The sequence below is a fragment of the Salvelinus fontinalis genome, chromosome 11, assembly GCF_029448725.1.
Source record: "Salvelinus fontinalis isolate EN_2023a chromosome 11, ASM2944872v1, whole genome shotgun sequence".
Taxonomy (NCBI): Eukaryota; Metazoa; Chordata; class Actinopteri; order Salmoniformes; family Salmonidae; genus Salvelinus; species Salvelinus fontinalis.
The window spans coordinates 23,149,309-23,164,909 of record NC_074675.1 but is presented as its reverse complement, the minus strand read 5'-3'; the positions used below and the strand labels follow the sequence as shown (position 1 = coordinate 23,164,909).

Below are 15,601 nucleotides of genomic sequence, written 5' to 3'. Positions count from 1 at the left end.
TCTGGAGTGGGATCGATTTGGAGGTGGAGGGTCCGTCATGGTCTGGGGCAGTGTGTTACAGCATCATTGAACTGAGCTTGATGTCATTGCAGGCAACCTCAACGCTGTGCGTTACAGGGAAGACATCCTCCTCCCTCATGCGGTACCCTTCCTGCAGGCTCATCCTGACATGACCCTCCAGCATGACAATGCCACCAGCCATACTGCTCATTTTGTGTATGATTTCCTGAAAGACAGGAATGTCCGTTTCTGCCATGTCCAGCGAAGAGGCCGGATCTCAATCCCATTGAGCAAGTCTGGGACCTGTTGGATCGGACAGTGAGGGCCAGGGCCATTCCCCCCAGAAATGTCCAGGAACTTGCAGGTGCCTTGGTGGAAGAGTGGGGTAACATCTCAGGAGGAGATGCACTGCAGTACTTAATGCAGCTGGTGGCCACACTAGATACTGACTGTTACTTTTGATTTTGACCCACATGTCTGTGGAACTTGTTCAGTTTGTGTCTTTGTTCGGGTTTATCTCTCAGTTGTTGAGTCTTGTTATGTTTATACAAATATTTACACATGTTAAGTTTGCTGAAAATAAACACAGTTGACAGTGAGAGGATGTTTCTTTTTTTGCTGAGTTTACATATGATATGAGTAATGTTAGATATGAAAACATTATTAAAGTGGCATTATTTAAAGTGACTAGTGATCCATTTATTAAAGTGGCCAGTGATTTGGGTCACAATGTAGGCAGCAGCCTCTCTGAGTTAGTGATTGCTGTTTAGCAGTCTGATGGCTTTGAGATAGAAGCTGTTTTTCAGTCTCTCGGTCCCAACTTTGATGCACCTGTACTAGAGGTCGACCCATTAATCGGAATGGCCGATTTCAAGTTTTCATAACAATCGGAAATTGGTATTTTTGGGAGCCGATTTGCCGTTTAAAAAATAAAAAAATAAAAAAAAAACATTTCAAATATATATATATATTTTTTTACACCTTTATTTAATATTCATTTAACTAGGCAAGTCAGTTAAGAACACATTCTTATTTTCAATGACGGCCTAGGAACAAGGCAGAACGACAGATTTTTAACCTTGTCAGCTCGGGGGATTCAATCTCGCAACCGTACAGTTAACTAGTACAATGCTCTAACACCTGATTACATTGCACTCCACGAGGAGCCTGCCTGTTGGCGAATGCAGTAAGCTAAGGTAAGTTGCTAGCTAGCATTAAACTTATCTTATAAAAAACAATCAATCAATGACTGTCATTGCTCCAATGTGTACTTAACCATAAACATCAATGCCTTTCTTAAAATCAATACACAAGTATATATTTTTAAACCTGCATATATAGCTAATAGAAATATAGGTTAGCAGGCAATATTAACCAGGTGAAATTGTGTAATTTCTCTTGCGTTCATTGCATGCAGAGTCAGGGTATATGCAACAGTTTGGGCCGCCTGGCTCTTTGCAAACTAATTTGCCAGAATTTTACGTAATTATGACAACATTGAAGATTGTGCAATATAACAGGAATATTTAGACTCATGGATGCCACCCGTTAGATAAAATACGGAACGGAATAAACGTTTTGTTTTCGAGGTGATAGTTTCCGGATTAGTCAAAGGTATATGGTTTAGAGAGAAATAGTCGACGCGTTATAATTCCTGTAATAACTTGCGGCTGAATTTGAAAGGGGTTCCTTCGTTATTTTACCGTTCATGTCTTCCATAGAGAATGTCTTGATCTACTTCAAATAAGGTCTGTGTTTCGTGCAGGCTTAAACCGCCTCGACGTTTTGATACCCGTGTAAATCTCACTAGGATAAGGTAACGTTTGTCAACATATTTTCATAAATCCACTCTACATTTTTTTTTAAATCTTCGCTTATATTTATCCAATATTGATCAGAGTTACCTTGTCCTATGGATATCTACACAGTTATAAAACTGGCACGGTGATGTAAGCCTACACGAAACACAGACCTTATTTTAAGTGAATTTAAAAAATATCCTATGCGATAAATGAAGGAACCGCTTTTCAGATTTTGCTAGGTGTCATGGGAATTATGACTCGCACTTTGGTTGTCAATTCTTACCATGCCCATTATTAAAATAGGATTTCCTGTATATAGAAATTAAGGTTTTTGTTTTCAACATTCATCACAGGTAACTTAAACTCTATTTTTATTCAAACAGTTTTATTCAAACAGTCTGTGCTAGCAAAACAGTCCTGTAGCTTAGCATCTGCATCATCTGACCACTTCTTTATTGACCGAGTCACTGGTGCTTCCTGCTTTAGTTTTTGCTTGTAAGCAGGAATCAGGAGGACAGAATTATGTTCAGATTTGCCAAATGGAGGGTGAGGGAGAGCTTTGTGCGTGTCTCTGTGTGTGGAGTATAGGTGGCCTAGAGTTTTTTTTCCTCTGGTTGCACATTTAACATGCTGGTAGAAATTAGGTAAAACTAATTTAATTTTCCCTGCATTAAAGTCCCCGGCTACTAGGAGCACTGCCTCTGGATGAGCGTTTTCCTGTTTGCTTATGGCTTTATACAACTTATTGAGTGCGGACTTTGTGCCAGTATCGGTTTGTGGTGGTAAATGGACAGCTATGAAAAATATACCAACTCTCTTGGTAAATAGTGTGGTCTACAGCTTATCATGAGATACTCTACCTCAGGCGAGAAAAACCTTGAGACTTCCTTAATATTAGATTTCGTGCACCAGCTGTTGTTTACAAATATACACAGACCCCCACCCCATGTCTTACCGGAGGCAATAGTTCTATCTTGTCGATGCAGCGTAAACCCCGCCAGCTGTATTTTATCAATGTCGTTGTTCAGCCATGACTCGGTAAAAGATATAAGATATTACAGTTTTTAATGTCCCGTTGGTAGGATATTTGTGATCGTAGCTTGTCTATTTTGTTATCCAATGATTGTACGTTAGCTAATAGGACTGATGGTAGAGGCAGATCACCCACTTGCCGTCGGATCCTTACAAGGTACCCTGACCTACGTCCCCGATGTCTCTTTCTCCTGCGAATGACGGGGATGTGGGCCTTGTCGGGTGTCTGAAGTAAATCCTTCGCGCCTGAATCGTTAAAGAAAAAAAGCCGTCGCAGACCCCGATGAAATTATATGAAAAACTCTACACAAATGTAATTTATTATTATTATACTGAGGACTGCACACAGAACAGTAGGATATTCCAACCAAGATGGTTGCCAGGCCACATACACTGAACATGGCTCTACACCCATCATAATTACATGGGCATGTTGTAGGGGTGTGTGGGATGAAGTCTCTTACTCGCTCGCCCTCACATGCTCTCTCACAGCACCACAGAGCACATAAAACATATTCTGACTTTATCACCTGCAGTGCCTTCATGCCCACATGGTCACTTATCTCAGAAAAGGAAATGGCTTTCACTTTTCACAGGAAAGAAATCCACATTGTTGTGAAAAGGCCTGATGTCCCTGCAGGTTGATATCAAAGAGAAAGGAGGAAATGGAGATGACTGTTAGAGAGTTTGGACTGAAATGGCATGATGTGTGTGTGTGTGTGTATTCTGATCAGGAAAGGTCACGAATACATCCTCAGCTCAGCCACGCACACACAGACACACATTGCTGAGTGGAACTCAAGAGTTCATAGAAGAGAATTTCCTCCTTGCTTCTTTACTCATCTCTTTCTCTCCCTCCTGCTGTCCTCTTTCTGTCACTGATGAACTCTGAATGCACAGGCTCTTCCCTGGGCACACAAATCAAATTAAATCAAAGTTTATTTGTCACGTGTGCCAAATACAACAGGTGTTACAGTGAAATGCTTAGGTAAGTAAAGAAATATAAACAACAGTGAAAAATAACAGTAGCGAGGCTATATACAGTAGCGAGGCAATAACAGTAGCGAGGCTACATACAGGCACCGATTAGTCGGGCTGATTTGAGGTAGTATGTACATGTAGATATGGTTAAAGTTACTATGCATATATGATAAACAGAGAGTAGTGTAAAAGAGGCGTTGGCGGGTGGCGGGACACAATGCAGATAGCCCGGTTAGCTAATGTGCGGTGGCACTGGTTGGTCGGGCCAATTGTGGTAGTATGTACATGAATGTATAATTTAAAGTGACTATGCATATATGAGTGTATCCGGCGCCAAAAGAAATGGCCGCTACGCGTTCTTAGGAAACTATGCAGTATTTTGTTTTTTTTGTTTATTATTTCTTACACTGTTACCCCAGGAAATATTAAGTCTTATTACATACAGGCGGGAGGAACTATTGGATATAAGAGCAACGTCAACCAACATTATGACCAGGAATACGACTTTCCCGAAGCGGATCCTCTGTTTGGTCCACCTCCCAGGACAATGGATTGGATCCCAGCAGGCGACCCAAAACAATGGCGCCGCAGACGGAGCAGTCTTCTGGTCAAGCTCCGTTGACGGGCACATCGCCCACTGCTCCCGAGTATACTACTCGCCAATGTCCAGTCTCTTGACAACAAGGTAGACAAAATCCAAGCAAGGGTTGCCTTCCAGAGAGACATCCGAGATTGTAACATTCTGTTTCACGGAAACATGGCTTATTCGGGATACGTTATCAGAAACGGTACAGCCACCTGGTTTCTTCACGCATCGCGCCGACAGAAACAAACATCTCTCTGGTAAGAAGAAGGGCGGGGGTGTATGCCTTATGATTAACGAGTCGTGGTGTGATCATAACAACATACAGGAACACAAGTCCTTTTGTTCACCTGACCTAGAATTCCTTACAGTCAAATGCCAACCGCATTATCTACCAGGATAATTCTCTTCGATTAAAATCACAGTCGTGTATAAACCCCCCCCCCCCCCCCCCCAAGCAGATACCTCGACTGCCCTGAAAGAACTTCATTGGACTCTATGTAAACTGGAAACCACATATCCTCAGGCTGCATTTATTGTAGTTGGGGATTTTAACAGGGATAATCTGCAAACAAGGCTCCCTAAATTTTATCAGCGTATCGAATGCGCGACCCGGGCTGGCAAAATTTTGGATCATTGTTACTCTAACTTCTGCGACGCATACAAAGCCCCCCCCTCGCCCATTCCGTCGGCAAATCTGACCACGACTTCCATTTTGTTGCTCCCAGCTTTTCGACAGAAACTAAAACAGGAAACGCCCGTGCTCAGGTCTGTTCAACGCTGGTCCGACCAATCTGATTCCACGCTTCAAGATTGCTTCGATCACGTGGACTGGGATATGTTCCGGATAGCGTCGAACAACAACATTTATGTATACGCTGATTCTGTGAGCGAGTTTATTAGCAAGTGCATCGGTGATGTTGTACCCACGGCGACTATTAAAACCTTCCCCAACCAGAAACCCTGGATTGATGGCAGCATTCGCACAAAACTGAAAGCCCGAACCACTGCTTTTAATCAGGGCAAGGCGACCGGGAACATGACCGAATACAAACAGTGTAGCTATTCCCTCCGCAAGGCAATCTAACAAGCTAAGCGTCAGTATAGAGACAAAGTAGAGTCGCAATTCAACGGCTCAGACACGAGAGGTATGTGGCAGGGTCTACAGTCAATCACGGACTACAAAAAGAAAACCAGCGCCGTCGCGGACCCCGATGTCTTGCTCCCAGACAGACTAAATAACTTTTTTGCTCGTTTTGAGGACAATATAGTGCCACTGACTCAGCCAGCTACCAAAACCTTTGCGCTCTCCTTCACCGCAGCCAACATGAGTAAAACATTTAAACGTGTTAACCCTCGCAAGGCTGCAGGCCCAGACGGCATCCCCAGCTGCATCCTCAGAGCATGCGCAGACCAGCTGGCTGGTGTGTTTACGGACATATTCAATCAATCCCTATCCCAGTCTGCTGTTCCCACATGCTTCAAGAGGACCACCATTGTTCCTGTTCCCAAGAAAGCTAAGGTATCTGAGCTAAATGACTATCGCCCGTAGCACTCACTTCCATCATCATGAAGTGCTTTGAGAGACTAGTCAAGGATCATATCACCTCTACCCTACCTGACACCCTAGACCCACTCCAATTTGCTTACCGCCCCAATAGGTCCACAGACGACGCAATCGCAATCACACTGCCCTAACCATCTGAACAAGAGGAATACCTATGTAAGAATGCTGGTCATCGACTACAGCTCAGCATGTAACACCATTGTACCCTCCAAACTCGTCATTAATGGTCTCGACCCCGCCCTGTGCAACTGGGTCCTGGACTTTCTGACGGGACGCCCCCAGGTGGTGAGGGTAGGAAACATCTCCACCCCGCTGATCCTCAACACTGAGGTGTGTTCTTAGCCAACTCCTGTGCTTCCTGTTCACCCATGACTGCGTGGCCACACACACCTCCAACTCAATCATCAAGTTTGCAGACGACACTACAGTGGTAGGCTTGATTACCAACAACGACGAGACGGCCTACAGGGAGGAGGTGAGGGCCCTCGGAGTGTGGTGTCAGGAAAATAACCTCACACTCAACGTCAACAAAACAAAGGAGATGATCGTGGACTTCAGGAAACAGCAGAGGGAGCACCCCCCCTATCCACATCGACGGGACAGTAGTGGAGAAAGTGGGAAGTTTTAAGTTCCTGGGCGTACACATCACAGACAAACTGAAATGGTCCACCCACACAGACAGCGTGGTGAAGAAGGCGCAACAGCGCCTCTTCAACCTCAGGAGGCTGAAGAAATTTGTCTTGTCACCAAAAACACTCAAACTTTTACAGATGCACAATCGAGAGCATCCTGTCGGGCTGTATCACCGCCTGGTACGGCAACTGCTCCGCCCACAACCATAAGGCTCTCCAGAGGGTAGTGAGGTCTGCACAACGCATCACCGGGGAGCAAACTACCTTCCCTCCATGACACCTACACCACCTGATGTCGCAGGAAGGCCAAAAAGATCATCAAGGACAACAACCACCCGAGCCACTGCCTGTTCACCCCACTATCATCCAGAAGGCGAGGTCAGTACAGGTGCATCAAAGCTGGGACCGAGAGACTGAAAAACAGCTTCTATCTCAAGGCCATCAGACTGCTAGCCACTTTAATAATTACAAATGTGATGTAGGGCCACCCGGGTGGCGCAGTGGTCTAGGGCACTGCATCGCAGTGCTAGCTGTGCCACCAGAGACTCTGGGTTCGCGCCCAGGCTCTGTGGCAGCCATCCATATATTTATATGTACATATTCTTATTCAATCCTTTACACTTCTGTGTAAAAGGTAGTTGTTGTGAAATTGTTAGATTATGTGTTAGCTATTACTGCATGGCCGGAACTAGAAGCACAAGCATTTCGCTACACTCACATCTTCTAACCATGTGTATGTGACCAATACAATTTGATGTGATGATAAACAGAGAGTTGCAGCAGCGTAAAAGGCGGTTTGGGGGGGGGGGGGGGGGGGGGGGGGGGGGGGGGGGGGGGGGGGGGGGGGGGGGGGCGCACACACAATGTAAATTGTCCGGGTAGCCATTTGATTACCTGTTCAGGAGTCTTATGGCTTGGGGGCAAAGCTGTTGAGAAGCCTTTTTGTCCTAGACTTGGCACTACGGTACCGCTTGCAGTCTATGACTAGGGTGGCTGGGGTCTTTGACAATTTTTAGGGCCTTCCTCTGACACCGCCTGGTTCAGAGGCACACACACACTGAATCGACATTGACACAGTGAATTTGAGTGATTCGATTTAATGAGAGCACCAGAGAGAGTGTGCGCGTGTATGTGCGCCCATCCCAGTCTGGCAGCTGGCCAAAACACACTTGGGGATGCCCTGCATTACAATGACCCCTTAAAGATACAGCACTGCTTTGCTGCAGCTCTCTCACGTCTTAGTGGAGGTACATGTATGTATCTGAATTGTCGCTATGTGGATTTGCAGTCTGCCTTCCCTCCCCATCCTGTGATTGGTCAGGAGCAACTGTGTTTATGAGGGGGGCAGTTCTACTCACGTGATGATGTCACAGTGAGTGTCGAGTGTTGATCTGAAGCCCAGGTATACCCAGGTATTCTGACCTCTATGTATTTCACAGTGCTAATGTCTGGCTGGCGGTCTCTGTGTGCAAAGATATTAGGCAATTTTTTTATGTTTGGTAACATCAAGTGATGGCTTGGATCATATAAGCCTGAATGATAAGTGCAAAAGAGGGAAGGGGAGAGAGGAATGGAAGGGGAGAGAGGAATGGAAGGGGAGTGGAAGAGAGAGAGGGAAAGAGGGGGGCCCTGTGAAAGTGAGCTCTTCTGCAAGCAGCTCTGCTTTTGCCTGCGTCTGCATGTGTGTGATTACTGACCCCACATCTGCATGCCTGGGAGGGAAGGAGGGAGAGAACGAAGGGAATGGAACGAGAGAGGGAGGAGGGAAGAGATGGAGGAAGCAAAGAAGGAGAGATGGAGAGAGAGCACTCACAGCAGTGTGTGGTTGTAAGACTGAAGGAAGAAGAAATTGGTGGCCAATGCCAACACTTACGTGTGTGTTCTGCCCTCGTGTCCTTGGACCTGTTTGTCATGGAAATGAGCCAGGATGAGCTTCCTCTTCCTGTTCAGCTGTGACATCACACACACACACACACACACTCCAGGTGTCTAAGCCATTAAAGGTAATGTAGTGTCAGATTGGTGAAATTAATTGTTCTTGGTTTGTGCAGAGTTGTATTATTCACAATCATACATTCATATCAAAGACACCCCCCACTCCTCTTAGACAACAAACAAGTGCAACAACATGGATGGAGGAACAAGAGAAGGGAAACATTTCTACAGCATCCAACAGAAGTCATGTATCTCACTCACTCCTCAGGCCCGCTGTCTCTCTCTCCCTCCCCTGTATCTACCCCTCCATTTCTCCCTTCCTTTCTTAATCCAGGCTGTATCACAACCAGCCGTGATTGGGTGGCGTACTATTGGTCCAGCGTCGTCCGGGTTTGGCCGGGGTAGGTCGTCATTGTAAATAAGAATTTGTTCTTAACTGACTTTCCTAGTTAAATAAAGGTTCAATAAAAATAAATACAAATCCCTCTCTCCCTCCCTCCATCTCTCTCATAGCGCGGCTGTCTCTAAGGAGTCATCTTGGACCGCATCCTTTGCCCAAAATAACATTAAAGAACACACACACAAACAGAAAGGTAGTATTTTCAACTGGTTCTATTACCAAAATATGGTTCCTTTCCCTCCACTTGTTTGATGTTCCCAGACTCTCTATGTTTAACAAAGGCTATTAAAGAGTCCCTCAGTAGAGTCAAGAGAGAGGGAAGGGAGAAAGGTATTTATGGGGGGGTCATAAACCTTACCCACAGGCCAACTTCCTGACAAGGGGTATATTGGTCATCAAAAAGAAAGGAGGACCAAGGCACTATTCATATAATTAATTAAAATGCCTTTATTACTATGGCATGTTCAATAGAAACAACGTTTAAAAGAAAGTAGACAAGGTCTTTGCTTGGAGAAAACCAACATGCAAGAATTCAGAATCACATCCGCAGAGAAGGAAGCCGAGATCTGTTTCTTTCAACTTTACAAGCAGTGACGATGAGGATCACCCCAGACACTCAGAGGCCAGCTCCTCCCAAGATTTTTTAGATCAGGAAGAGGAGTCACGCAGGTTCCTCAACAAGAGAGGGAGAGGACGCGGAAGAGGCCAACACGGAGGGGAAGGAAGAAATCAAGACTATCCAACCACATGAAGCAGGACCAGAACAAGGCTTTGATCAACATTTCTGGAGAACTCCTTTCTGATGATTGCATAAGGGTATTGTCTAAAGGACTGTCCTTTGCCCCCACATATTCAACTAATGCATTTAATACAAGGATTGACCTATTTCGTTTCTACTGGAATCTACATTTGAAGGCCTGGAACAAGCAAAACATCTCTCCAACTACAGACGCCAGTGTCTCCGGTCAGGCAGTTTCTGTTCCCTCAAACACCTTTTAAGCCCAAGTCCACTTTTTGTCCCATTGTCCAGAATGCCACACTAAATACATTTGCCAAGAAAGTGAATTTTGATGTGGAGAATCTGTTTAAGGGTAAAATTGACTCCAACCAAACACGACGTAATCTTTCTAAGACAGAGAGGGATGCAGTTGAATCATTGTCCAAAAATGAACGGATTGTGGTTAAAACAGCAGACAAAGGTGGCGCTACAGTAGTGTGGAGTAAAGACATATGTGACAGAAGCCTACCGTCAATTAGACAATGATGAATTCTACCAATCTCTTACCTTCAACCCTACAGAGGACCTAGACACTGAATTGAAAGGGATCCTCACAGAAGCTAAGGAGAATGGCTACATTTCAGACAATGGGTTCAAATGTCTTTTCAATGGCAGTCCGGGTATGGCTTCTTTTTACCTTCTTCCAAAAGTCCACAAAAATCTTGAAAATCCCCCAGGCAGACCAGTCATTAGTGGTAATGAAAGTCTGACAGAACCCATCTCTAAGTACATTGATTACTTTATTAAGCCTTTTCTGACGTCACTCCCAGCCTATCTTCAAGATACCACAGATATGTTGAACAAAATTAAGGAATTGAACAATATAGGTACAGCTTCCTTTTTAGTCACCATGAATGTGGAGTCTCTATATACCACCATTGAGAGCATGAACAAGGTTTGGCAGCTGTGCACCATTTCTTGAGTACCCGACCTGAAACTGAGATGCCTCCTACAGAATTCATTGTCTCTCACTGACTGAATGGACTCTTAATCATAACATCTTTATCTTTCAGGACCGTATTTTTAAACGGGTCAAAGGATGTGCCATGGGAGCTCGCTACAGCCCTTCCTACGCTGGTTTGTACTTGGGTAAATGGGAAAATGACTTCATTTTGGATCCTTCTAATAACCATTTATTATATATTGATGATGTTTGCCTGTTTTGGTCCGGCTCAGAAGATGAACTTATTTCCTTCCACCAATACCTTAACAGTATTAACCCTAACATCGAACTAACTATGGAGTACAGCAAGGATAACATTAATTTTTTGGACCTCGGCATTAGTAAAAATGACAAAGGTTGTTTGCACACATCAATATTTAGGAAGCCTACAGATGGGAATACCATTCTGAGGGCAGACAGCTTTCACCTCAAAAGGCTAAAAAGGAATATTCCATATGGCCAATTCCAAAGAGTCCGCAGAATTTGCGATCAGGAAACAGACTACGGTGTCAAATCTGCTGAATTGGAGAATCGCTTCTTGAATCGGGGCTACAGCGTTCAGGTCCTGAAAGATGCAGGTATAAGGGCTGGATTACTTGACAGAGAGAACTTGTTGCGAAGGGGAGTGCCTCGTGATACATCAGAGAGAGTGTATTTTGTTACAAAATTCAGCACTGAAGCAGAGAACATTAAAATAATTATTAAAAATAATTGGGGAATCATCCAAAGTGATACACTACTACGCCAAGTCTTTCCTGAGCCACCAGTTGTAAGCTTTAAGAGATGTTCTACCCTAAATGACAAATTAGTCCACAGTTATCTTCCGGGTGACTCTCAAAAAACTTGGCTTGACCACAAACCCAAGGGCTCTTTTAAATGTAACCAGTGCAACCATTGCAGAAATATTGCACAGAAAAAAGTATTTTGTTGACACTGCTTCCAAAATGGAGTATTACGTCAAGCATTTCATTAACTGCAAAACCACTCATGTCATCTATAGATTGGAATGTCCACAGTGCAAGGTGTTCTACATTGGACAGACAAAGAGACACCTTCAAGACCGTTTAGCGGAACACAATGACGCCATACGGGTAGGCAATGAAGACTACCCCATGGCAAGGCACTACAAGTCCCTACACCATGGCAACCCTGCCTCCCTACAAGCTATTGGTATTGATCATGTTCCGGCCTCTATTAGAAAAGGGGACCGTCTTAAACAATTAAACCAAAGGGAACGTTTTTGGATTTACAAACTACAGGCCACTAAATACCCTGGTTTAAATGAAGATATGGATTTCTCACCCTTCCTGTAGTGGACATTTTGCTCAATTGCCCTCAGCTATGTTTAGACTGTTGTTGTTCATGTTTTGCTGTGTACTATGGAATATATTGCTTTCTTATTCTTGACACTTCTCCCAGTCATATTTAAGGTTAGAACTACCTTTCTAAGTGTCCTGATACTTCTAGCTTGGAGTTGTATTTTTACGATAACATAGCTTCAGTATTTCACTTTTTAATGTGTATAGTATTGCTTACTAGGTGTGTCCAATCAATTTTGTAACCACTCCCTGTTCTAATTAGGGCTAAATGGAAAAGCTGTTCAAAAGAGGACATTGTATTATTTTTTTGTACTCCCTGACGAAGGCCATGCAGCCGAAACGCGCCGGATAAAAAAAACAAAAAACTATTGAACATGCCATACTAATAAAATCATTTTAATGAATTATATGAAGAGTGCCTTGGTCCTCCTTTTTTTTTTGATGACCAATTTACCCCTTTTACCAAAGAGCACCTTCTGTCTACCAAAATGTACTATTGTGTACCTTAGTAGCGCTTCCCTTCCTCCTCCTTCTGATAGGCCAATTGACATCATTTGAGTCAATTGGAGGTGTACCTGTGGATGTAATTCAAGGCCTACCTTCAAATTCAGTGCCTCTTTGCTTGACATCATGGGAAAATCAAAAGAAATCAGCCAAGACCTCAGGGAAAAAAATTGTAGACCTCCACAAGTCCAAACCCCTGAAGGTACCACGTTCATCTGTACAAACAATAGTATGCAAGTATAAACACCATGGGACCACGCAGCCGCCATACCGCTCAGGAAAGAGACGCGCTCTGTCTCCTAGAGATGAACGAACTTTGGTGCAAAAAGTGCAAATCAATCCCAGAACAACAGCAAAGGACCTTGTGAAGATGCTGGAGGAAACAGGTACAAAAGTATCTATATCCACAGTAAAACGAGTCCTATATCGACATAACCTGAAAGGCCGCTCAGCAAGGAAGAAGCCACTGCTCCAAAACCGCCATAAAAAAGCCAGTCTACGGGTTTGCAACTGCACATGGGGACAAATATTGTACTTTTTGTAGAAATGTCCTTTGGTCTGATGAAACATAAATAGAACTGTTTGGCCATAATGACCATCTTTATGTTTGGAGGAAAAAGGGGGAGGCTTGCAAGCCGAAGAACACCATCCCAACCGTGAAGCACGGGGGTGGCAGCATCATGTTGTGGGGGTGCTTTGCTGCAGGAGGGACTGGTGCACTTCACAAAACAGATCGCTTCATGAGGATGGAAAATTATGTGGATATATTGAAGCAATGTCTCAAGACCTCAGTCAGGAAGTTAAAGCTTGGTTGCAAATGGGTCTTCCAAATGGACAATGACCCCAAGCATACTTCCAAAGTTGTGGCAAAATGGCTTAAGGACAACAAAGTCAAGGTATTGGAGTGGCCATCAAAGCCCTGACCTCAATCCTATAGAATTTTTTTGGGCAGAACTGATAAAGCGTGTGTGAGCAAGGAGGCCTACAAACCTGATTCAGTTACACCAGCTCTGTCAGGAGGAATGGGCCAAAATTCACCCAACTTATTGTGGGAAGCTTGTGGAAGGCTACCCGAAACATTTGACCAAAGTTAAACAATTTAAAGGCAATGCTACCAAATACTAACTGAGTGTATGTAAACTTCTGACTCACTGGGAATGTGATGAAAGAAATAAAAACTGAAATAAATCATTCTCTCTACTATTATTCTGACATTTCACATTCTTAAAATAAAGTGGTGATCCTAGCTGACCTAAGACAGGGAATTTTTACTCGGATTACCGTAATTTCCGGACTATAAGCCGGTACTTTTTTCCCACGCTATGAACCTCGCGGTTTATACAATGACTCGGCTAATTTATGGGAAACATTTTTTTCACAAGATTCACGCCGCCAAAAAACTGAGCACCGTCACATAATGTGACGTAAATCGAGCGCGCTCAAACTTCCCATCATTCTGATTACGGTAGTCATTTTGTCACCCTCATCATGGCAAAGACACGGAGAAATGCATATGAGGCAGCTTTCAAGTTGAAGGCGATCGATCTAGCTGTTGGAAAAGGAAATAGAGCTGCTGCATGGGAGCTTGGCCTTAATGAGTCGATGATAAGACGTTGGAAACAGCAGCGTGAGGAACTGACTCAGTGCAAAAAGACAACAAAAGCTTTCAGAGAAGAAAAGCAGATGGCCCGAACTAGAAAATGAGCTTGAAGACTGGGTCAGCACACAGAGAGCAGACGGCCGAGGTGTTTCAACTGTGCAGATCCGACTGAAAGCCAAAACAATCGCCACCGCAATGAAGTTTGACTTTCTTGGTAGGCTACTGTTTACTGCTATTTATTTTTTATTTTTGTTACAAGCCGTGTTTCGTTAAAGCCTATTTATTTTTGTTACAAGCCGTGTTTCGTTCAAAAGCCTATTTATTTTTGTTACAAGCCGTGTTTTGTTTAAAGGCTGTGTAAAGTTCATTTGTTTCAATGTACCGGTAGGCACTTGCGGCTTATAGACGTGCGGTTTATTTATGTACAAAATACATATTTGTAAAAAATTCAGTGGGTACGGCTTATATTCAGGTGCGCTTAATAGTCCAGCAATTACGGTAAATGTCAGGAATTGTGAAAAACTGAGTTTAAATGTATTTGGCTAAGGTGTATGCATGTAAACTTCCGACTTCAACTGTATCTGACACAGAAAAGAGAGGACTGGCAGAGAATACACAATGATAACCCCCCCACCTCTCCCACTCCCCCTCTCTCTCACACATACACACATTCTATATTTCTCCCTCCCTCATTTTCTTTCTCTCTCCTTATCTTGGTCTCTCCCTTCCACACGGTCTCTCTCACACACACATGGACACACCAATCTCCAGGGGACCCTCTCCACTCCACTACCTGTTGTCTTGGCAACCACACACTGTGTGTGAACCATGTGACGAAGAAGGTGAAGACAGAGCTCATATCTGCCGCATCGACAAACACATACACACACACACACACACACACACACACACACACACACACACACACACACACACACACACACACACACACACACACACACACACACACACACACACACACACACTGGTGTGCATGCACAGATATGCTTCATAAAGATCTCAATAGAATAATGTCATGGCCTTTAGCCTGAAGAATCTGATTTCCAGTCACGCATGCTCTCGTGTGTGTGTGCGCGTGTGTGTGTGTTTGCACACGCATGCACGTAAGTGTGCAGAGACATGCACGTTCCCCACTGTGATAGTGGATTATCTACTGAGCATGTGTTCTAACGCAAAATGGCTGCCATGTGCATCACCCAGGTGGGTGCCTAGCTACACATTAGTGGGTGATGAAGAGCGGTGTCATCATCTGTAAAGGGCTTTGAGACCTGGTGAAAAACACAATATGAATACAATTCATTAGAATATGGGCCAGTACTCTGCAAAGGTGTTATGTCTGCATCTGTTAGTGTGTATTACTAGAGGTGTCTGTGTAACTGAATGATTGTGATTGTCTGTGGAGGTCTAGTTTTGGGTGTGTGCATGTATTTCTGTGTCCATGTCAGTGCAGGGAAGTGTGTAAACATATTTGATTGTCTTTACAGTATGTCTCTGAGTGTGTGTG

General features: G+C 44.0%; 1 protein-coding gene across 1 annotated transcript in view; it reads left to right on the top strand.

Annotated features, from left to right (window-relative positions):
* The window catches only part of LOC129865318 (SLIT-ROBO Rho GTPase-activating protein 1-like), a 31,314-nt gene that overhangs the window by 4,227 nt on the left and 11,486 nt on the right, over window positions 1–15,601 (top strand). The gene's annotated exons all lie outside the window — the stretch shown is intronic.